We start from the raw sequence: 25909 nt of genomic DNA on the forward strand, positions 1-25909 counted from the left end.
CATATGATGCCAAATGTTCGTTTAATTTATTTTTCATTAGAAATATCGAGATCCTATCTCACATCGTCGATGTTCCCGTACTGCAGATGCGCGAGCGTCGCATGGTACACACACACACACACAATTTGGCGAACCGAGAGACAGCTACCGCCTCTTCTTCCCTTCAATCGGATTACTGGGCTTCTGGGATAGGTTTCTTGGTCCCTCACGTGTTTTCTGGTGATTGGACCCCACTGCTCGCCGTGGGCAGAGAGGTAAGGGCGGACGTCCCGGGCTATCGCGCTGGATACGCGGCCGTACGATTCCACCTTCCCTCTCACAATTCCCCTATCGCCCTCTACAATTTTTGTACGGGCTTTGTTGACTGAAAAGGAAATAAAAAAATCCCAATAACAAAGATCGTATCTCCCTAGAAGCCAACGCATGTGTCTAGCGGCACTTGGTATATTTTAATGCTTAAGAGCTATAACTCCTTAGACAGATTTCTACAAGGTGGTTGTGAGTGAGCACAGCGTGTTATACTTCCATTATGTTTTTGACCAATGAAGACTTTTTTCATTAAAAATGAGATAACCAAGAACATTATATGACATTTTTGAATGAACGTACGCTGAGATCTTTCTTCAAACTGTGTCCTTATGATTTTTACTGTATTTAAGAAATAATTATGAAACGAACCTGGTACCTATGACTGATCATGTGTAGTCCTGTGCGAGTTGGCTTCCATTTCCGCCAAGTTAAATATTTCAAAATGTTTTCACCACAATGAAGACCGTAATCCCAGATTGTTGGTGGGAGAGGCGCAACAGACGATGTGGACCGATTGAATCTTTAGGAAATTTAAATTGCGTATCACGATTTGGCAATCGTTTTATACTTTACGATTTATTTAAAAAAACTCGAACTTCTTTTCAGAATGACTGAAGGTTATTGCACATACGATAAGTGCGAATGGACGTTGCGAATCAGTAATGATATCACGCCAATGGCAGACAGGTGCCAAATCGAAGTCTTGGTACTTCCCTGCTAGAAATTCTGAGAAATAAAACTGGTAATACAATTAATAATGAAACAATCATGTGGACCAATCGATTAGTAATAAAAGAGCACATATGGAACACACTATAAGTTAGTACATTGTGAAATCAATACAACTACAGATCGCGATGGTTTCATGTCGAAAACTAAAAGCAGAAAGACAAGCACTAACAGACAGCTACTCCTAGCTGTCCTCTAAAATGTTTGAAGGCTGTGGCTACTCATAATTACACAGATAACGCAATTATGAAAATCGATGCCATGTGTGTAAATCTTTATATAAAGTTATACACAAAAATAGTTTCTTCGAAAGGGAGGCTCTACATGTCATTCCAACTGTTGGTGGTGCTGTCCCGGTCTATGACTTGTTCTTGTTTCACTACACTCCATACAAACTTAACTCTGTTGTCGGAGTTGTTGGTTTCTGACATGAAATGCATTGATTACCTTTATTAGTAAAATTGCCAACGGCCTTACCGCGTTGGAAACACCGCTTCCCGTTAGATCACCGAAGTTAAGCGCTGTCGGTCTTGGCTAGGATTTGGATGTGCCACCATCCAGGTCTGCCGAATGCTGTTGCCAAGCAGGGAGCACTCAGTCACTGTGAGGTCAATTGAGGGGTTACTTGACTGAGATGTGGCGGCAACTGTCACGGAAACTGACAACGGCCGGGAGAACGGTGTGCTGACCACGTGTCCCTCTGTGCCCCCATCCGATGACATCTAAGGACGGAGGGTGACGCGCAGGTCGGTCGGTACCACTGGGCGTTCATGGCCTGTTCGGAAGGTGTTTGTTGGTCTGTCTGTCTTTCTTTTTTAACATTTTTGAGTATTTTGTAGTGTGTAAATACTATAGGACCTTTACTTGTTCCTGTCAAAAGATACATGTCCTCCTTTCTTTTATAAGACACATTATTTGCTAAGTGTGAAATTTTACACGAAAATTTGAGACTTATATTTTCTCAAAAAAATCATCATTTGGTTCAGTACAAATTTCTCTTGTCAATTAATCTTGAAAACTTTGGTCCTGAACCATTCGTGTATTTAATATAACTGATTTCCACTGATTGATATCCATACTATAATAGACTTCCTTACATATCGCCATTAAATGAGCTTTTCTTAATGGACTTAGTTACATTCTGGCTTTGTAGCTTCAGTGAAGCAAAAAATGTCAGTCAGTTATCAACTGTCTTTATATTTACTTATTTAAGTTGATGTGATTAGGGTCTTCTGACCCGGTCTTAAATCGGAGGGTTCCACACGTACAGCACCTTTTTCCATCATAGTTGCATCCACGTTAGAAAGCTTATTACTGAGCTCAAATTGTAGGTTCCACATAACCTTTCCAAATCGGCTTTCCTGTCAGAATTTTTTTAGGAAATCTACACTACAATCACAACTGACTATTATCTGTTTCTTGTCATCTTTCATATATAATTGTAAGGATACACAAGCCTCATAAATAGTTCAGAGTTCATAGTCAGAGAAGCAATTAAAAATGAGCAATTTTTTGGTATTAATACAGAAACAGATATATCTATGTGCTGATCTATACAAAACACACTGCCTCAAAATGTAGCAATAGGCACTGAATTTATGCGAGATTGGATTTCAATCAACAGCAGCCTGCTCGACTTCGTGTTCACAATTCTCATGGAAGTGTTGAAAAGGCTGGTCACGGCGCTACAGGACCTCCATACAAATCTCACACTTGGCCGGGCAGCTAGAAACCCTATTCCATCCATCTCACCCTAAATGCTACAATGTATGTCTTTAGCCAGCCTGTTCCTCTTCGTCAGAATCCTCACACGACTTCCCTATGTCTTCTGTTCACCTGGTCAATGTTAGCATTCGGTTTCACAATATTTGTGACCTGATACCCTGTATCCAGCAATCCCGTACCATCTGTCCTACGCTCCTAACATAGCTACTACCTCGCAGCAACACACTTATGCTACCGAACTACACTCAGTTTTTGCTAGAAATATGCTGCACATTACTGTTAACTACTCCTGGATAATGCTCTGCCCCACATACTTCAGTTCAAATGACAAAAATTTTTGATACTTGAATCTGAGATGTAATTGAGGTTTTCGCTTTTCATTGATTACTTCTTACCTTTATCCCTCGCCCCCACAGCCTTTCCCACTTTCAGCCTCCCTAGCACAAATTTTAAGTAGACTAAGTGAGCGTGAAAAACACCAGCCTTTGCTTCAGGTGCAATAGTTAGTTGGGCTGGGTTGTTTGGGGAAGGAGACCAGACAGCGAGGTCATCGGTCTCATCGGATTAGGGAAGGATGGGGAAGGAAGTCAGCCGTGCCCTTTCAAAGGAACCATCCCGGCATTTGCCTGGAGCGATTTAGGGAAATCACGGAAAACCTAAATCAGGATGGCCGGACGCGGGATTGATCCGTCGTCCTCCCGACTGCGAGTCCAGTGTGTAACAACTGCGTCACCTCGCTCGGTCAACAGTTAGTGTCTTACCGAATTTCCCATACAGTTCTCAACTACAATTGCGCCAATGGAACTGCAGCCCTCAGTCTTCACATACCATATCCTGTCGGCCTACTCTACAGCGGCAACCATTCTCACTTTCTGCGCTTTGCACTACAAATTTAAAACTTAAAAACAGTTTACAGAACGAGAAATTTCGCAATCTGCAAAGCCGTAAAAATTAGACCTACGCACAAGTATGTCCCATGTATGGTACAACATCAAAGTTTACTTAATTTCCACGTAAAAGTGTAGCTTACGACATAGTTTAAAGAAAACATCTTAGGATTTATACAATTAATAACGCACACAGCGTGTAGTTAACGAACTGAGGTGCTCTCGCTCACAGTCCACACATCATCGCTGCAGTGTGCCATCAGTAAGCAACAAATTGTTACATGACAACCATCAGCTTAGTCCAGAATGTTGTCGCTAGCAAATACACTCAGTGCGCTTGTCTTATACCAACAAATGCGCTTTGTCTGCTATAAAACCACCAGCGTGGAGCCGTCAACTGCAAAGACAATCAGGTAATGCTCCTCATGATATACAGAAGCCCCTTTCTCAAAACGACTCTCTAGAGGAGAGACAGCAAATAATTGGGGAAGTAGGTTGCAAGTGCTACTCTGAGATGAAGAGTTTGGCACAGGAGACGAATTCGTGGCAGGTCCTTTGAAACCAGTTAGAAGCTTCATGCATAGATTCAGCATGTGCTAACTAACTTTTTACACACTGAAACAGAACTTAACGTGAGTCTTGCTTGAAATTTGTCTGTCTTTATTGTTGGCAAAATATGGCATATTTCACAAGATGCGGTTTTATATGGTTATTCAAATGCCAAACTTCAGATCTTGAAAGCTTCAGTTCGCTGATGAAGGACATGTGAGGGGACTTACTTACTTATTATCTATGCTGAAAACTGGCCTATGTCACTATAAAAACTGCCTGCTTTTCACTAGCAACACAGACGCTGATAAAAATGGGAACCATAGCTTCCAGTCTGAAATGCACACCGACCGTTTGAGGCATTACCAAAGTTAAATAAACTATTTTTCACTTAATTTAGTAACGCCAAATATTACGTCAGATTTTTTTAAAACTTATCTAATATTTTTAGAAACATTAACCGAAAATGCGTAATCTGCGTTTCTAGCAATACACACTTTGATGCCATATTTCAAGAATACCCCACACATTAGCTCTGATAGTATTCTAGTGGATGAGCTCCTACGGTGTGAATGATTTCCTCTTACGTATGCATATGGCGTTAGTATCACGCACACAAGTTACAAAAGGTCAGTATAATAGCGGAGCTGTCATTATCACTCAGGAGATTCATGTGAAAAAGTTTCCGACGTCTGGAATTAACAGACTATGGACGTGGAACGGTAGTTGGTGCTAAACGCATAAGACATATAAAAAATCGTCAGTTAATTCAGTGTTCTGAAGTCCAATATTCTGAGATCCACAGTCTCAAGAGCGTGCTGAGGAAACCCAATTTCAGACATTAGCTGTCACCACGGGCAACGAAGTGGCCGACGGCCTTCACTTAACGACCGAGAGCAGAGGACTTTGCGTACTGTTGCCAGTGCTAATAGACAAGGAACAGTGCGCGAAATAACCGCACAAATCAATGTGGAACGTACGACGAACGTATCCATTTGAACAGTGCGGCAAACTTTGCCGTTAATGGGCTGTGGCAACAGACGACCCACGTGAGTGTCTTTGCTAGCAGAACGACAACGCCTGCTGCGTATCTCCTGGACACATGATCCTATTGGTTGGACCATAGTCGACTGGAAAACCGTCGCCTCGTCTTATGCGTCCCGATTTCAGTTTGGTAAGAGCTGATTGTAGGGTTCAAGCGTGGCACAGATCCAACGAATTCATCCAAGTTGTCAACAAGGCACGATGCAAGATATTGACGGCTCTCTAATGGTGTGGGCTGTGTTCACGTGGTATAGGTTGGGTCGCCTGGTCCAGCAGTACCGATCAGTGAATGGGGATGGTTATGTTCAGCTACTTACAGAGGACTATAGCAGCCGTTGACATCATGACAACTCGCCATGTCACCGGGTCATAACAGTTGGCGGTTGGTTCGAAGAACATTCTAAACAGTTTCAGCGATTGGTTTGTTCACACAGATTGCCCAACATGGATCCCATCGAACACTTACGTGACATAATTGAGAGGTTAGTTCCTGTACAAAATCGTGCACCGGCAATACTTTCTCATTTATGGACGGCTATAGAGGAAATATGGCTCAGTATTTCTGCAGAGGACTTCCATCGACTTGTCGAGTCCATGCGATATTGAGTTGCTTACGAGTAACATCAGATTCAGACTGGGACTGATATTGTTCATCAAAAGGTATTCGTACGAAACGCTGAAACATTTTAAATTTCAGTTTTTGACTTGAGCATGTCTGCTCGTAATTTTGACCACTGCCTGCTCACAATGTAAGTTAACGGTAGTTAAAGTTTCATTCTGATGAACACTTACTTAGAGGGGCCGCAGTTTGTGTCAATGAATTAAAAATTATTTGCAACCGGTTTCTCTGCTGTTTACAAAAGTTTCTTTCTTCCAACTACCTCATGAGGAGGCTCAGCGCTCTCGATCAGGGAGTCACGCGACGTGCGCACAGACCCGATCTCCCTAAAGAAGAAACACGAACAAACCATCATCATCATCATCATCATCATCATTTAAGACATATTATGCCTTTCAGCGTTCAGTCTGGAGCATATCACCCCTTACACAGTTCCTCCATGATCCCCTATTCAGTGCTAACAAACATAGAAAAGAAAAGTGCGCAAGCATCTTTGATTAGTGGTGAAAACGTTCTCGATCCCGTATTTGAATCCCACCACCGATTTAATTTTGAATAAAAATCATCAAGCAACGGCGGCCAATGACTGCCGGTATGATATCCCGCACATTTTGCCAGCGGCGTTGTCAAAGGGGGCGGAGTAGCGGAAACGTTCAGGGCACTCGCTTGCTCTAGGGGAGGGAAACTACCCCTTAAGGAGGAAGAACCAGCGATGCTCAACGGCATGAGGATGCAGTAGACATTTGAGACCATTGCATTAAAGACATTTGTGCCCGCAAGACATGTAGCCTGTACTTGAAAAAGCGTCATGATGATTTCTGCATTGGCAAAAATTTCGGATTAGTCACCCATTCGGATACCGGGAGGGCTGCTAAGGGGAAGGTGACGATGAGAAAAAGACTGAATGACCAACCAAAGGATAAATTTCTACGTGTCGGGGCGTGGAATGTCCGAAATATAAAAGTCGTAGTGTAACTAGAAAGACGAGAACGGAAATGGTAAATCTCTGTCTAGATACTGTTGGATATACTGAAGTGAAATGGAAAGAAGGTAAGGATTTCTTGTTAGGTGAGTACAAGAGTAATATCAACAGGAGCAGAGAATCGTATAACGGGAGTAGCATTCTTTATGAACAGGAAGGTAGGGCGGAGAAGGAGTTACTGTGAACAGTTCAGTGATAGGGTTGCTCTCATCATATTCGACAGCAAACCAACATCCACAACCATAGTTCATATATGCATGCTGACGTCGCTAGCCGGAGATGTAGAGGAATTGTATGAGGATACTGAACTGGAGTTTCAGAACGTAGAGGGATGTGAAATATTAATATTCATGGGGCACTGGAATGCAATTGTAGCGGAAGAACGAGAAGAGAGTTGCGGCAGAATATGGGCTTGGTATTATGAGTGAGAAAGACTGAGTTCTGCAAAAAAATTCAGCTAATAATAGTGAAAACTCTGTTCAACTATCACAAGAGGTGGAGGTATAGTTGGAAAAGGTCGGAAGATGTGAGATTTCAGTTACATCATGGTTAGGCCGGCCGGAGTGGCTGAGCAGTTATAGACGCTACAGTCTGCAACCGCGCGACCGCTACGGTCTCAGGTTCGAAACCTGCCTCGGGCATGGATGTGTGTGATGTCTTCAGGATAGTTAGCTTTAAGTAGTTCTAAGTTCTAGGGGACTGATGACCTCAGAAGTTAAGTCCCATAGTGCTCAGAGCTATTTGAACCAGCATGGTTAGGCAGAGATACTGAAATTAGATAAGGGATTTTAAGCCAAGGCAAGCAAGTGCACAAATATTTGGGGAAATTCAGGAATATGGAGTCAGAAGTCATTTAGGAACAAGATACACAGGAAGTGCAGAGGAGGTAAGCATAAATGGCTAAGTGAAAATGTGAAGGATTCGAAAAAGAAATGATTCTCGGAAGGAATGACTCATCATATAACAAAGTCAGTACAGCCTTAGTGAAATTAAAAGCAAGGGTTAAGGAAAAGAGTGCAATGAGAATTCCATTGTTGAATGCAGAGGAGTGAGCGGATAGGTGGAAAAAATAAATTGGAGGCTTCTCTAAGGGGGAAGACTTGTCTGATGACATGATAGAAGAAGAAACAGCAGTCGATTTAGAAGAGTCAGTGGATCCAGTATTAGAAACAGAATAGATAATAGCTTGGAAGGCTAAATATCTAATAAGGCAGAGTGTTAGGTTACATTCCATCAGACTTTCTAAGGCCGTTGGGAGAAGTGGAAACAAAACGACTATTCACTTTGCTGTGTAGAATGTAGGAGTCTAGCGATATACCATTGACTTTCGGAAAACCATCATCCACACAACTGCATTACACAGAAGAAGGGAAAAGAATATTGACGATGTGTTAGATGATCAGTTTGAATTTGGGAAAGGTAAAGTCACCACAGAGGCACTTCTGACGTTGCCGTTGATAATGGAAGCAAGACTAAAGTGAAATCAGGACACGTTCATAGGAATTTTTGACCTGAAAAAAGCGTTCGACAGTGTCAAGTGGTGCAAGGTCTTCGAAATTCTGAGAAACATTAGGGTAAGCTATAGGGCAAAAGGGTAACATTCAGTATGTACAAGAGCCAAGCGAGAAATCTAAGAGTGGAAGGAGAAGAACGAAGTGCACAGACTAAAAACGTCGTAGCAGAGGGAGGAATACCTTCGTCCCTAGTGTTCAGTCTACTCATAAAAAGAATTAATGAAGGAAATAAAAGAAAGGTTGGAGAGTGGAATTAAAATTCAAGGTGAAAAGGTATCAATGGTAAGATTTGGTGACGATGTTGCTATCCCCAGTGAAAGTGAAGGGGAATTACAGGATCTGCTGCACCGGATGTGCAGTCTCATCAGTACAGAATATGGACTGAGAGTAAATCGAAGAAAGACGTAAGAAATGAGAAGTAGCAAAAATGAGAACAGCTAGAAACTTCACAGCGTATTGCTGTTCACGACGAAGATGAGGTTAAGAAATTCTGATACCTAGGTAGCAAAATAATCCATGACGAACGGAGCAAGGAGGACGTCAAAAGCAGACTAGCACAGGCAAAGAAGACATTCTTGACCAAGAGACGTCTGCTAGTATCAATCAGAGGTCTTGAGGTTGAAATTTCTTAGAATGTACCTTTGGAGCACAGCATTGTATCGTAATGACATATGGACTGTTGGAAAACGGTAACACAAGAGAATCGAGCCATTTGGGATGCAGTGCTACAGCAAAATGTCAAAAATTAGGTAGGGAAGGAATGAGGAGATTCTTCGCAGAACCTGCGAGGAAAGCATTATATTGAAAACACTGACAAGAAGAAGGGACAAGATGATAGGACATGTTTTGAGACAGCAGTGAATAATTTCCTTGGTACAAAGGGAAAATGTAGAGAGTAAAAACTGGAGGGGAAGACAGAGAGTGGAATATATACATCAACTAACTGAGGACGGCAGTTGCAAGTGCTACTCTGAGATGAAAAGTTTGCTGTAGGAGAGGAATACAACATCACAACCATCAGAAGACTGACGACTACCTCCTTATGCGTTATTTGGTTGTTAAGTCTTCCCAAAATTGATGCTAGATGCTCTATGTGTTGTATATGGACTCGCATTTTATCTTTATCGAGTCACAAGACCGTTAACCCCCTTCGAAGAGGCCTTCATCGTATTCTTTTCATGTATCTGCTTTCTCCTCTATTTTTAATACTGGAATTACTCTTGCCCTCTTAATGTTGGCGAGTTTTCTTTTAATGTAACTGACGGTAGTTTTACTTTTCCTCTATGCTGAATCAATAGGGCTATAATAAAAATAGTAGAATATTTAAAAGAAATTTATTGGAAAATTCTTAACACTGTACCTTCTTATTACTTCCCTGCAGAACTATTGCACAAATTTCAGCATTTATCGTACATCTCATCCTAGATAGGTGCGTACAGTGGTCTGGCATATGTGGTATCGCAGAACGCTTATTTGCATGAAACTTTTTGTTATTTTTTTGTATCCATTTCTTTCAGACTTCGGCCTGGCTTCTAATTCATCTGCAAGGCCATTCGATTAGAAAATATCACGACAAATGAGCTATGAGGGTTTATGCCACGAAAACCTTGTTGTAAACGCAATGATTTTCAGGTACGGCGGGGTATTCGGTTCTTACCCTTATCTGAAACGGATGCTGTAGTCCAACGGGAAGGAATCTGGCCTTCTCGCTGTCACAGCTGAAAGTGCAGTGTGCTACTGTTCGTGTTAGTGTAGTGGCTGTTATGTCGTCGTCCCCCCTCTCCCACTTCTTCGCTTGCTACATGAAGACGGAAGTTCGATTTAAAATTGTGGTGGAGTTTCGGGTCCCGCTGGATAGGTCAGGAGTCCATTACACACAGCAGGCGGCTACACGGGTAGCAGGGGTTGTGTGGCGTGGACTGGTTTTTTTTTTTTAGGTTAGATGGCCTCGGGCAAGTGCAGAAAGGGCGATAGCCTCAAAGGGCGCGGGGCAAAGTCAGGACATGCGGGGCCAAGCAGAAATCGGTATTGTAATTGTAAACTGTCGAAGCTGCGTTGGTTAAGTATCGGAACTTCAAGCGCTGATAGAAAGCATCGAAGCTGAAATCGTTATAGGTACGGAAAGCTGACTGAAGCCAGAGCTAAATTCTGCCGAAATTTTTACAAAGGCACAGACGATGTTTAGAAAGGATAGATTGCATGCAACCGGTGGTGGCGTGTTTGTCGCTGTTAGTAGTAGTTACTCCTGTAGTGAAGTAGAGGTGGATAGTTCCTGTGAAATATTATGGGTGGAGGTTACACTCAACAACCGAGCTAGGGTAATAATTGGCTCCTTTTACCGACCTCCCGACTCAGCAGCATTAGTGGTAGAACCACTGAGAGAAAATCTGGAATACATTTCACATAAATTTTCTCAGCATGTTATAGTCTTACGTGGAGATTTCCATTTACCAGATATAGACTGGGACACTCTGATGTTTAGGACGTGTGGTAGGGACAGAGTATCGAGTGACATTATATTGAGTGCACTATCCGAAAATTACCTCGAGCAATTGAACAGAGAATCGACGCGTGGAGATAACATCTTGGACCTACTGATAACAAACAGACCCGAACTTTTCGGCTCTGTAAGCGAGGAACAGGGAATCAGTGATCATAAGGCCGTTGCAGCATCCCTGAATGTCGAAGTAAATAGAAATATAAAAAAAAGGGTGGAAGGTTTATCTCTTTAGCAAGAGTAATAGAAGGCAGATTTCAGACTACCTAACCAGATCAAAACGAAAATTTCTGTTCCGACACTGACAATGGACCGATGACCTCGCTGTCTGATCACCTTCCCCGAAGAACCCCCAACTGACAATGTTGAGTATTTATGGAAAAAGTTCAAGGCAAACGTAGAACGCGTTTTAGACAGGTACGTGCCGAGTAAAACTTTGAAGGACGGGAAAAACCCACCGTGGTTCAACAACAAAGTTAGGAAACTACTGCGAAAGCAAAGAGAGCTTTACTGCAAGTTTAAACGCAGCCATAACCTCTCAGACAAACAGAAGCTAAACGATGTCAAAGTTAGCGTAAGGAGGGCTATGCGTGAAGCGTTCAGTGAATTCGAAAGTTAAATTCTATGTACCGACTTGACAGAAAATCTTAGGAAGTTCTGGTCTTACGTTTAATCAGTAAGTGGCTCTAAACAGCATATTCAGACACTCTTGGATGATGATGGCATTGAAACAGACGATGACACGCGTAAAGCTGAAATCCTAAACACCTTTTTCCGAAACTGTTTCACAGAGGAAGACCGCACTGCAGTTCCTTCTCTAAATCCTCGCACAAACGAAAAAATGGCTGACATCGAAATAAGTGTCCAAGGAATAGAAAAGCAACTGAAATCACTCAACAGAAGAAAGTCCACTGGACCTGACGGGATACCAAATCGATTCTACACAGAGTACGCGAAAGAACTCGCCCCCCTTCTAACAGCCGTGTACCTCAAGTCTCTAGAGGAACGGAAGGTTCCAAATAATTGGAAAAGAGCACAGGTAGTCCCAGTCTTCAAGAAGGGTCGTCGAGCAGATGCGCAAAACTATAGACCTATATCTCTGACGTCGATCTATTGTAGAATTTTAGAACATGTTTTTTGCTCGCTTAACATGTCATTTCTGGAAACCCAGAATCTACTCTGTAGGAATCAACATGAATTCCGGAAACAGCGATCGTGTGAGACCCAACTAGCATTATTTGTTCATGAGACACACAAAATATTAGATACAGGTTCCCAGGTACATGCCATTTTCCTTGACTTCCGGAAGGCATTCGATACAGTTCCGCACTGTCGTCTGATAAAGAAAGTAAGAGCCTACAGAATATCAGACCAGCTGTGTGGCTTGATTGAAGAGTTTTTAGCAAACAGAACACAGCATGTTGTTCTGAACGGAGAGACGTCTACAGACGTTGAAGTAACCTCTGGCGTGCCACAGGGGAGTGTTATGGGACCATTGCTTTCCAGAATATATATAAATGACCTAGTAGATAGTGTCGGAAGGTCCATGCGGCTTTTGGCGGGTGATGCTTTAGTATACAGAGAAGTTGCACCATTAGAAAATTTCAGCGAAATGCAGGAAGATCTGCAGCGGATAGGCACTTGGTGCAGGGAGTGGCAACTGATCCTTAACATAGACAAATGTAATGCATTGCGAATACATAGAAAGAAGTATCCTTTACCGTATGAATATATGATAGTGGAACAGGCACTGGTAGCATTTACTTCTGTAAAATATCTGGGAATGTGCGTGCGGAACGATTTGAAGTGGAATGGTCATATAAAATTAATTGTTGGTAAGGCGGGTGCCAGGTTGAGATTCATTGGGAAAGTCCTTAGAAAATTTAGTTCATCAACAAAGGAGGAGGCTTACAAAACACTCGTTCGACCTATACATGAGTATTGCTCATGAGTGGGGGATCCGTACGAGGTCGGGTTGACAGAGGTGATAGAGAAGCTTGCTGTCCAAGTTTCAAGAGGGTACGTTTCTGGATGAGTTTTCGAATATATTGCTTCCCCATACTTATACCTCCCGAGGTGATTACGAATGTAAAATTAGAGAGACTCGAGCGCTCACGGAGGCTTTCCGGCAGTCGTTCTTCCCGCGAACCATACGCGACTAGAACAGGAAAGGGATGTAATGACAGTGGCACGTAAAATGCCCTCCGCCACATACCAAAAAAAAAAATGGCTCCGAGCACTAAACATCACACTCATCGAAGATATCTTATATAAAGGTATTTTCGTTGTGTATAGTGTACAACAAGTTGTGTGTGATGTTTCGTGTGTGTGAGACTCTGCACAAATGAACCATTAGAAAACTTAAAAGTCAATGAAATAAAGCTGACTCTCACACATTGACAACATCAATAGAAATGGCATAATACACACAACAAAAGCACTTGAAAATGGGAATCATTGCCCGAAACGCGTCGAGGGAAAAGTGAATAAAGAAAATCGGGACGGGTAACAGAAGATTTATTTATACACAAATCTATTGTTTTCACAGTCGCAGGATTTCAAAAACCTTTTATAATGGATCAAATCAGATTAAACTAAATTACTTCTCACATCAAAAGGTCATATTCTTTTTCAGCTAGGACCAGTAGCGCGTGTATAGAGCAAAAGATCATCTCGTGCACCAAGTAGATAGATGCGCTGTAGCATAGATCGTTTTTGTAGATTAGTTTTTTTGTAGTTTCCCGACTTGATGTACCGGAAGTGGTACGTTTACGATTTCATGTAGCACAAGTGTATCAAATTGTTCGGTTCCACTTCCGCTACACCACTGTGGTACGTTGTAAACCGTTATCGTTAACAACTTGTACAGAGGCTTCCTTCAATTTAATCGTGTAATAAACGACTCGGGGCAGTGTGCTGCAGTGGCATATTTCTTCCTAAAACGAAAAGGAATTTACTGTACCCCACCTTGTATCGACTGGACAATTATTATTTCGTGAACTGTTTTTGCATAGCTGCTCTTCTTGAAGGTGGGTATTTTTGTATGACACATTGCTAAATTAATGTTGTATCTGTTGATCAACAACACTGGACGAAATAAGAGGTGGGTATTATGAACTTAATGTTAGTGACACGTAAAAACTGTACACATACATCATTTCGAGAAAAGCGTCCGAATGCATTATGAAGAAAACTTGGTAAATAGGACCAGCTAACTCATTCACATCAGGGAGAATCAACACACACAACATCGTTTACTAACTTCAGTATATATATTTCTCTCCTGTTGTGAACAAATTGACATTACCATTTATAAATCTCTGCTCTTTATACTGCATCTGATTGAATCCGTAAATGGCTTTGCTGCATTAATTTTGAAGAGTATTCGAAAGCCGATTTTCCACAGCTTACGTATTAATTGGACGGTGTCAACGTTAATGCGACACAATCCATGATCAATTAAAGTTAACAAACCCCTCCCTAACTAGTTTATTCTCTTGTTTGCCCTAATCTAACGTTTCAGTAATTAAAATAAATGTTGACATGATTTACTTATCAGTTCTGTTGCGCATGGGTAACGGACGCATGCTTTAAGATTTAGTTATGTTTTATAGATATCGAATTGATATTTCTATATATTCCCTGTACCGGTTTCATTAAACAGAGGAGCGTAAGTAAAGTTTTAAGGTTGAGTGTCAAAGTTCTAAATAGAAAGGAGGATGCACGAGCAACATACTCTATTTTCATTAATCACGGATACAACTTTCCGAACTTATCTCCAAAGGATAATTCTACGTCGTCAACTTAGCGTTGTCGAATCCTTCTCTATGTGTGGCTGCCTGATACAAATTAGTAAGTTCTTAGAGTCCACTTTACCTGCTGTGTGCGATCCATTCAGGTTAGAACTTCTTGCCACGAATTTGACAATATCGAACATTGTATTATACTGTATCACTAAAACTCTGATGAAATTTTGGTCAAAGTACTATCTAATAATTTTAAGGAAACAAGTTGACTTGTAGTGGAAATCTTCATTATTATGATAATTTCCTTCCTTGACCGGAATGGTCATGTTGCTCTATTAATGGCCTCTGATATGTTTTACTCATTGTTTGCCTTGCGGCGGACTTTTCCCTTGTCCATCAATTATCGTTACAGATTTTCCCTTCAGTCGATTAAATCACAGGTGCATTTCGATAATTGTGGAAGTTGATGAACGAGAGGGTACAAAAGGTTTCAAATTCACTTCCTTTCGACATCAGTGACCCCTGAGGCAGGGTAGGAACGCGAATTATTCCTCTCTGTTGGCCGCGGAGAACCTTAGTTCGAATCACTCATCTGCCACGGAATTTTTTTTCAAGAATAGAATGGATTGATGCAAACTCGCTTGGTGAGAGCAACAGAAGAGCTATCTGAAACAGACTCAGCGACTGCCCTTGAAATCTGATACACACGAGGGAAGAGTGATTATCTGACCAAATCTCTCTCTTTAATGACATACAATGACGGCTAGGCAGAAGAAGCTACCACGATTATTCGAAAGAGGACTTCTCCCCTGAATTCTTCTTCGTCAGATTTTGATGAAAACTGGGATATATATCACATGCAAACTACAGAAAGAACTACTCAAACACTAGCATTTAGTAACCTGATGGAACCTCAAAAATTATAAATCTGGTATGATTAAATGAAGAGACTCTCGATGTCTTGTCTAGTGTCTGAATGGCTGCGGAACCAACTCCTACAATGGATCTAGGTCGTGAGGGGACTGACTCCTCCGCTGACAGATCTTATAGCAAATGCAGAGAAATTTAGAGTAGCTGAATCTTAGTTGTATCCTCCATTCTTCTGTAATTTACACTGGTCACGACATTCATTCATAACGTGTGAATGTCTTCACATAAATCGATTCTTTCTACTTTTTAGATTGTGTGGATCATAATCTCAAGAAAGTCTGATGCCATGTCTTGAGTTTCACAGTTTCTACACATCAACTTCAACAGTCGTTTGGTAGTTACGTTTCTCATTAGTTATCAAAATTGCACTGCCTTTCTCGATCGTAGAACTGCTAGAATTCTGTCAAACTCTGTCTCCGGATTCCATCTGTCCCCTAAACCGACACTAGTTATCTTATCACGTTTAGAGTTATCAGACAATTAGATCCCATCTTAGAAGCCCTCAACGTACTTTATTTGTCATTTCGTTCCCTTCAGTGCTTTTAACGGTGGAATTACCTTTGCAATTTTAATGTCGATGCCATTGGTTGTAATTCCACCCAAAAATTTTTTGACTTTTCAGTTTACTTAATCCATGGTCTATTTCTTTCGATTTCTTCAGAATTTTTATGAAACTATTTCGAAGCACTTAAAGGACATAGAGCTGCATTCTCTGTTTTCCATAACGTTATTGTATTTCGTTCTTTCGTCGATTAATTGAGATATTTCTTCAGTCACCCAAGTTTTAGTCAAAGTTTCCTTTCTATTTTTGTTTGCCGCATTTAAGTGATTGCATTTTTAAAATGACCTGCTTAATTTGGTATTTTTATCGAAGCAACTGCACCTTAAGAAAATTTCTAAGGATGTCACCATTCCTCAGTACTTCAGTGTCCCTCTCCTATATCTATTGATTCTTCCTATCTTATCCTACTCTTTCTCGTTACTAAATTGTGATTTCTACTTCTGAGTATCCATTAATGAACTGTATCTGATTTGGGAATCTATCTCACCAGAATATACTGTAGCAGGCATAGTTGTCCAGGCTTATTGAAAGTATAGCTCCCACTCTTCTGCTTCCTGAACAATGTCCTTTTTATTATTGGCTTAAATTTATTGCTGTACTTTCTTCTATCTCATCGCTACTACCGATTTCATATTCTTCTGTTCTACGTGTCTCTTGTGTTCCTTCCGCTATTATAACATTCCAATCCCCTATGGTTTATAAATTTTTATCTCCTGGATTTCATATTCTTCTGTTCTACGTGTCTATTGTGTTCCTTCCGCTATTATAACATTCCAATCCCCTATGGTTTTTAAATTTTTATCTCCTGTCTCATACTGAGCTGCAAACTAAATGTTTTCATACATATCTGCTTTTCGTATATCGATTGTGACGTCTTGATATTTGGCTGAAATGTTCTACTTTGTTATGGTGTCGATTGCGACTGGACAGATACTGTCACTGAACTGTTCACATTGTCTCACTTTTCGTTATCCATCCCTGTTATAAAAATATTATTCCCGTTATTCGTTTATTGTTGCTGTTTATATCAGCCAGTTCTTTCTGTTTTGCTTTATTGGTCCTTATTCTAGACTGAAACTTTGCGTTTATTTTTTCTGATATTCCACTCTCCGAGTCGTAATATTTTGCTCCTTCATAGATTTTTCCTCTCTTTCCTCATGGTTGTATGTCAGCCCGGTTAGGGAGATGTGAATAGGTGAGTCAGTAGGAACTTTTTATCGATGGAGATGTGATCATCACACTTTTCTTTAATTACCAGCTGCAGGTCCTGGAGACGCACAGTGTGAGCTTTTACTGCTGTGATTTTGTTTCCTTCGGCGTTTAGGAACGGTTGCTCATCCCAAAGGTAAGATGGTGTCCTGAAACTAACCGACCTACGAACTCTTGCGTAATGCAAAACGAGTATACCCCTTTCAAATGAAAACTTTCGGCCAGCATTTCTGAAGATTTTTATGATAAATTTAAGAAAGTTTTCCAAGTAGATAACGGTGAACATTTTATTAGATGACATTGACTGACGTGCATGTCTTGACCAAGAATAGAGAAAAATAGAACAGATTGGAAGGAGGAGGGCGATTTATGTGGTTACTGTGGCCTGCCTGGACTTCCTCCCTGTGGTTTCATATCCACTCTCAGAACGCGTGAGCAATATTTCCTAAAGCGAACCATAAGTGTTATTTTTTTTCTTTTGGTGTGGCTTCAAATGGTTCAAATGGCTCTGAGCACTATGGGACTTAACTTCTAAGGTCATCAGTCCCCTAGAACTTAGAACTACGTAAACCTAACTAACCTAAGGACATCACACACATCCATGCCCGAGGCAGGATTCGAACCTGCGACCGTAGCGGTTACGCGGTTCCAGACTGTAGCGCCTTTAACCGCTTGGCCACACCGGCCGGCCTTTTGGTGTGATTTTATCCCTCTCGCCCATGTGGCGAGTGGTTTGTCAGCAGTATATTCACCCCTATCTTCAGACAAATACCCGCCAAAATTAAGATGTAAGAAACGTAAAATAAAGGTGACATTTACAGATGAATAAAAATTTTGAAGTAGAAATCAATGTAAGGTTTTCTATAGCACAAAATTAATTATCTTTGTTTTCACTTTAAAACAGCAATAATAAAAAGGTAAAACGAAAATCCGTAATAATATATTTGAAACATTTAAAACACGATGCCAACCACCGGACGAGATAATTCACTGCCACTAAAACTGAAAGTTCGTGTCCTTGAGAAAGGCCGTCTCTTGTTGAAGGGAGGATTTCACGTTGAGGATGATTGATGCATGGACCATTGATGCGTAGTATCGATGGAGTCGGAATGGATGGTGGGAGACAAGGAAGGAGGAGTTGTTGGTAGTCATCGTAAGACCATAATTTATGGGGAAAAAGGGAGTAGAAAAAGAAAGGCGGGGAGGGAAAAAGGGAGCCCTGAGGTAAAATAAATATGGAGGATTTATATTTGGCAGGATGAGTAGTTTTTGGGAATGAGTTCATGGTCCTCAAGAGGGAAACAGTTGGAGAAGGGTGTGCAGCTTTAAACTTGGTGGAATGTATCGGTAGACAATCCTACGAGGAGTGGAAATTAATTGAGAGACAACAGGATTTTAGCAGTCGTGTTTGCGGTGGTAAATTGTTTGAAGATGTTCACTGTGAGTGTGGAGAGGAGGGAACTTGATGAGATGGTATAGGCTTCATGCGGAGGAATGTAAATGGATGTGGAAATTGAGGCAGAGAGCAAGGCATTGAAGAATTTGGTAGGACTTAGAGAACTTAGATTTAGTGTATACCCATGCTACATTCTCATAGGAAAGAATAGGTCGGGTCAAGGTTTCGTTGGTGTGGTGAACAGTGGAGGCGTGGAATTCCCAATTTCAGCCAGTTAGCAGTTTTTCGAACCATTGAATGTTAACGCTGCATATCTTGAGTTATTCCGATGGCTTCCTGGTCGAGTAATTTTTCTGTATTTAATTTTTTTGATTTTGATGTTATCACTATTACTGTATCCATCTGCAGAACCTATTTGCATAATTATTTAAAGTTGTTTGTCGGTATGCCTTTATCCAAAGATAATTTCATGTTTTTATGTATCATTGACATGAAGAAGATGTACAAATATCTTTGTTGATGACATTTGTTTCACATTTATGATACCATTTAGTGTCTAGATACCTGGGTAGTACAAAAATGGTTCAAATGGCTCTGAGCACTATGGGACTTAATATCTGTGGTCATCAGTCCCCTACTTAAACCTAACTAACCTAGGAACATCAAACACATCCATGCCCGAGGCAGGATTCGAACCTGCGACCGTAGCCGTCACGCGGTTCCAGACTGAAGCGCCTAGAACCGCACGGCCACACCGGCCGGCACCTGGGTAGTCATAAATATTGAACTATCAAGTATAAAAGCTAGTAACATAGTTATTTCTGTGTTAGTTAGCAGGGACATGTTCCTGGTCGCGGTAAACGTTGTAATTCGCGTTGTAATCCTCGCGCCACTATGTTATGACACACCGCAACAGAAGCCAATATTAGTTGGTGCAGCCATTTGATAAAACGGAGCATTGTGCCGTAAGCCACGGTGACCGAGAACCGATGTATTACAATCGATGCGATAAAAATCAGTCACGGATAAGTTTTCAACATTTTGCGCGATATTTTCTCGCTGTCAGCTGTATTCCGCTACTGCTCACACACGTTCAGGAAGCCCGCCGAACGGAAGCAGAAGCGGAAATACTGCAGTTGTGTCAGGCTAATGCATGTATCAGCCGCGTCTTGGGTGTACGACTATGACCGCGAGACGAAGTAGGAAAGCAAACAGCGGAAACATTTGAATTCTCAACAATCGAAAATTGCATAGCCTCTTCGTTTCTGTGTACTTTTGGACTGCAATTTGGTGCTGCTAAGAGACTATGCTATTACTGACATATCCTGACAAGATTAAAGGGGGCTATCAACAGTCTGCGTTGCGGGTGATTGACCAAGAGAATGTTTGGGCCCAACTCCTTCTACACAGAACGCAGTCACACATGCTGCTTTGTTATACTGTTACTTATTGACAAATCACCCGCACTCTCCTAAGATGACACTCCGTGACTTCTTCACGCTTTCTTCGGATGAATAAAACGTCGCTAAAGGTACGCTTCCAAGACGATGAAGAGGTGCAACATTGCCTGAACGGCCAAAATGACTGATACAGCCAATGTCTCCACCAAATCAGGTGACGAAAATTTATCGCATTGAAGGATGTATGTGTAGCTAAAGACAAATCTTGTTTCAAGGTCGCAGCATGACATTTTACAGGTAATAAATTTAACTTTTCGACTACCTTTCGTGGAGGAGGGATGCATGAAGGGCATTCAATAAGTAACACAACAAACCTTTGTTTCATCCAATGTCGCTTGTAGAAAAGGCGGAATTTTCTGTGGGACATCGTGGAACATTTCTACTTCAGCCACTATAGTTTCTTGTTGTTCCGGTAGGTAGCGGGCCTGTAAGTAGCCTAGAAAATAGCGTCTGTAACGGAGGTGCGTAAAAAGCAGAGGGCTGTTACTAGGATTTTTTTGGCGGGAAACCTCAGCTTCGCGGATTTTAAGAGGTGCTTGCAGAATGTCTGTCGAGACCTGGCAGTGAACAAGAGTACGACGAAAAGTTGGGCGAGGCGTCTGAGCGTAGAGACAAGGTCGCGTAAACATGTCCGATCCCCGCTTGCCAGCTGGCAGCACACAACTGTGACTGCTGCAATGCTGGAATGAGCTGACACTCTCATTCGAGGTGATCGACGGAACACATTTAAACAAAGTTTGGGGTACCCAAAGGTGTGGACTGTTCCTCCTCACCCAGTTTACAGCCCGAATCTCGCACCTGTTTTTCCAGATGGAGGATTCACTCCGAGAGAATCAGCACATGGATTATTGGGGACGTTATTGATGCTGCGAGACATTGCCTCCGATATCTACAAGTAGATCGTACGATTCAGGGTGAGAGGCCTTCCCCTTAAATTGGAGTAAGCCCGTTGCATTAAAATGTGATTATGTTTAAAAATAAGGTTTTATAGCCGAAAGAGTGGGGAATAATATATTGTACTGGACTCTAGAATAAAGCCAACCTCTTTCCAGAACTTTTTTTTGTTATTATTGAACGCCCCTCGTAGCAACGCGATGAAAGTCAATGTTGGTGGCTGGTCTGCCTCGTTGAGATCATAAATATTGACCTGCTGTGACAGATAACAGGGCGGTCGCGGTGTAGAGAACGTGAGTTCGCGCGAGGACTAGTGGTCGCGCAACCTACCGCTGTGCCCGCATCTCGTGGTCGTGCGGTAGCGTTCCCGCTTCCCACGCCCGGGTTCCCGGGTTCGATTCCCGGCGGGGTCAGGGATTTTCTCTGCCTCGTGATGGCTGGGTGTTGTGTGCTGTTCTTAGGTTAGTTAGGTTTAAGTAGTTCTAAGTTCTAGGGGACTGATGACCATAGATGTTAAGTCCCATAGTGCTCAGAGCCATTTGAACCATTTTTTGAACCTACCGCTGCACCTGGGGGCGAGAGCTGCGGTCGCGGTCGCCGTGATCCGACCGGCGCTGTTTTGCTTGGCACGTAATCCCCAGTCTGCTATTGGTCGACTAATGGAGCCGGAGCCCACCTGTGACAACAAAAACAAACTGCGGAGCTCGCCGAGTCACGCAAACCATCGCTCTGTGCAAATTGACACCTGATGCACCTGCTCTCATCGTACGCGGCCGACGATCTCCAACTGGTACGGCGTTGTTTGCTTGCGGCATGCCTGCCATATATATTATCACATTAACGTGGGCGACAACACGTTTTATCTAATCTACACGTAAGTCGTCGGCTGAATCATTGCCGGTGGCAGTGTAGGAAACGAGCAGTCAGTGGAGGAATCTCAGAGATGGAGATGGCTTAGGTTAAAACAGAAGGGCGTACCGTCAGGTACCGAAATCATTACTAACATAGTATCCAAAACCTGTACTCTTAACGTATACAGCATTTTGGGTAACACCTGTTATAAACTTATAGACTATATAGAGGAGCGTGAGTAAAAAATACGAGGGTTGGCCAGAAAGTATTGCACAGCATTTTTTTCTCAGACTAAAACAATTCTACAAATGCAAACGTTAGATATGATTATTTGAAGTCTCCTCAGTGAGTGCGCCAAGTTTCTATCACTTCCGACAGATAGGGTAGCTGCAGGAGAGTTTCAAAATGGCGTCTTTAGGTGATGTTCGTTACAAGCAACGTGTCGTTATAGAATTTCTCGCTGCAGAGAAAGAAACTGTGGGGAATATTCTCAAACGCTTGTGCAAAGACTATGGAGCATCTGCTGCCAGTTAGTCGCTGGGCATGGAGGGTGAGGTCATCAGAAGGCGGAGCTCCATGATTTGCGACGGTCGGGGAAACCATCCACGGCTGTCACACCTTAGGGACCTGACATATCGCCCTCGGACTTCCACTTGTTTCGGCTATTAAGGATTGCCATTTTGAGGACGGTGAGTAGGTGATTAACACAGTGAAAAATGGTTCAAATGACTGTGAGCACTATGGGACTTAACATCTATGGTCATTAGTCCCATAGATCTTGGAAATACTTAAACCTAACTAACCTAAGGACATCACACAACACCCAGTCATCACGTCACACAGTGAAGCACTGGCTCCTCTACAAGGACTGGCACTGAAAGGGTATAGACGCCCTTGTTTCTTGCTGGAGGAAGGTCATACAACGGCATGGAGATTACGTAGAAAAATAGGATGTGTAGATAAAATACCCTTCTTTCCTTGCTGCAGCCGGCTGAAACGGAAGGGGGTGGGGTGCTTAAGTGGGATCATCTGATGTCATTTGACGTCTATCCTACCTCTCTGTCCTGATTGGAGTCTCATTTACGTGTCTGAAAGTGTTTGAGCAACATGGGTTAGTACACGTTTGCAGAACGACATGATACTTCTGTATGGCGAAGCTCAACGTATTGGATGAGCTGCTCGTCGCCTTCATCAAGATCGTTATCCACAAAGTCGGACTCCATCGCATACTATATTCGCCACAATTACACAACAGTTTCGAGAAAAGGATGCGTTCACTTTCAGTAGGCGTGACCGTGGTGCTCCAACGAGATGCTGCGCACCCGAATTGGGAGAGGCGCACTATTTACGAAACCTGATTAAGTTTCTTTTTTGTTTCTTCGATTATTAAGAACTATTATGTAGAACTGCACAACAAGTGATGTATTGGGTGAGGGCTAATAAATTACTTCTAAAAGTGGTCGCGTCAGCAACGTGTTTCCAAATGGGAAAGTTACATTTCCGGACACGTGTTCCTATTCCTAATATTATGTACTCATTCCCCTCTACAAGTCCTAGAATTTCCTAACGGGAATTTCCGAACACGCTGTATACACGGGGGTGCTAAAGAGGAACTGAGTAATATTCGCTTCTTGTGTCACTCCCAAGTAACGCAGTTCGATGAAACTCATATGAGCAAAATTTAGGGACGAAAGTAACATTTGCTTGATATACCACAGCCAAGTAACGTAGTTAGGTGTAAGTCACCATACATAGAAAGAAACCGCTGCAGCATATTACAGAAAGTAACATTCGCTTGATATACCACTGCCAAGTAACGTAGTTAGGTGTAAGTCACCATACATAGAAAGAAACTGCTGCAGCATATTACAGAAAGTAACTGAAACAAATACGCAGAGACATAAATGGAAATGACAGTTTCTTGCTGGACATTGCAAAGAACTGAACATGGTTCTCAACAGGGTGTGCAGTACGTTCCCACGCTGTCCAGAATGTCGGTAAGAAGTTCTTATGGTGGGGTGTTCATAGATGGGATTTAATACGACGGTACAGGCAGGCCAGTTCGTCCGTTGAATATCCCCCAGTTCCAAGTGTTCGTTCACCTGTGCTGTTCTATGCGGTCAGGGCTCAATGCTCAACGTGTTCAAACTAACACAACACTTCCCAACACAATAACGCCTGGACCACAAAAACGAACGTATTGGACAATGACCTGTTCTTTCGCCATAAGAGGATACGTTCTGCCATGTCGAACATGACCCGGCTATTATGGTGTAAGGAGACGTAGTATCTCCAGATTTCTGAACACGGTGCACTCATAGGGCAACGTCATTGTGACACTATACTATTACAACACGTGGTCTTTTCAGGTGTAGCAGAATGCACTGTCGTCATTTTTATAGATGATAATACCCGACTACTTCCTCACCTAGGTATTTTCAGGAGTAATTTCCGCACTGACGTCATTTTCATGGATTATAATACCTGCATCGAATACTGCAGCTGGAGGAGAGGGTTTCCCGACTCAAATGGCATCGGGCACGTGTGGGATGGGTTGGGAAGACGTGGTAAAGCACGAGCACGTGACCAAACGACCTTTCCGCAGTTGCAAGCTGCGGTGGTGGGGTAATGGAACGCCCTATCACGAGAACTCCTTATCAACATTCTGGCCAGCATGGGAGCGCGTTGCGCAGCATGCATTGCTATCCGTGGTGATCACCCTCCCTGTAAATAACCATGTGTCCAACAAATGTGGTGTTCAGGTGCAGCGTAATTATTGTTTTTGAGTAAAGGTGTCAGTTCTGTTGGTCTCATAGCGTCTCATCTTCCGTACTACACTGCAGCATTTTTCTCTATGTATCGTTAAGTTTCATCGAGCTACACCGCATAGCGTTTCCTCATCTTGCGAAAGTTACTTTAATTTTTACTCACCAGTGCTCAAGTACACCTTCACCGCGTTAATTATTAATATTTCCATAATTCTGATTGAAGACATGAAATCGCTACGTACAGCAACATGCGTAACCCTGGAAATACCAAGGCCGGTGTAGAGTGGCCGGGGGGGGGGGGGGGGGGGGGGGGAGGAAAGAGAACTTTATGGCACCTTCTTGAAAATTCTGTAATCTAGCCATATAACTAAAACTTCAAATTTCTCAAAAAAATATTTCTTTTTTTAATGATTTCTTGTACCAGATTCATTAATTGTATTGCGTTTTTACGTAGAACGTGACCCAAACACTTCAGTCATATCTAGCGGTTCAGGCGCTCAGTCCGGAACCGCGCGACTGCTGCGGTCGCAGGTTCGAATCCTGCATCAGGCATGGATGTGTGTGATGACCTTAGGTTAGTTAGGTTTAAGTAGTTCTAAGTTCTAGGGGACTGATGGCCACAGATGTTAAGTCCCATAGTGCTCAGAACCATTTGAACCATTTTGAACTTCAGTCATAGGAGTGAATGTGACTATCTCGCAACGAATATCATATTCATATATTTAAGTTCACTACCGATCTTACGCATCCATATATCTTTAAGAAGTATGTTGTGAAAGAAAATCTTGGACAGTTTTTAAGATTTATTTTGTTTTGTTCATGGAGTGTCCCTCCTCTGTGTGTAAGCATTACTAAAATGCTTTGCATTGCTAAGATAGTGCTATAAGATATTTTCACATCCTGGACTCTACTTACACACGAATCCCCTTTAAAAAAAGGATGTTGATAATAAAAGCAAACAACAATAAACTGAATGTGTTTACTTTTAATATTTTTGTAGAGGACAAAAAGCCCTCCCACCCCTCACCCCCCCCCCCACCCCATACGCCCACGTAATGGAAAATACGTTGGCAATGCTAGCGTTAATCCTCAATTCATTTCAGGAGGACTAACAGAACAGTTGAACTTAACTATGACGTTATTAAATAGGGAGAAAGTGTAGCTTTCATCCAGCATAACCGTGCTATGTGAAAGTACTCTACCTCTCTTATGCCGATAATCCTAAATTTTTGTATTT

This window comes from Schistocerca cancellata, chromosome 3 (assembly GCF_023864275.1).
Source record: "Schistocerca cancellata isolate TAMUIC-IGC-003103 chromosome 3, iqSchCanc2.1, whole genome shotgun sequence".
Classification (NCBI taxonomy): domain Eukaryota; kingdom Metazoa; phylum Arthropoda; class Insecta; order Orthoptera; family Acrididae; genus Schistocerca; species Schistocerca cancellata.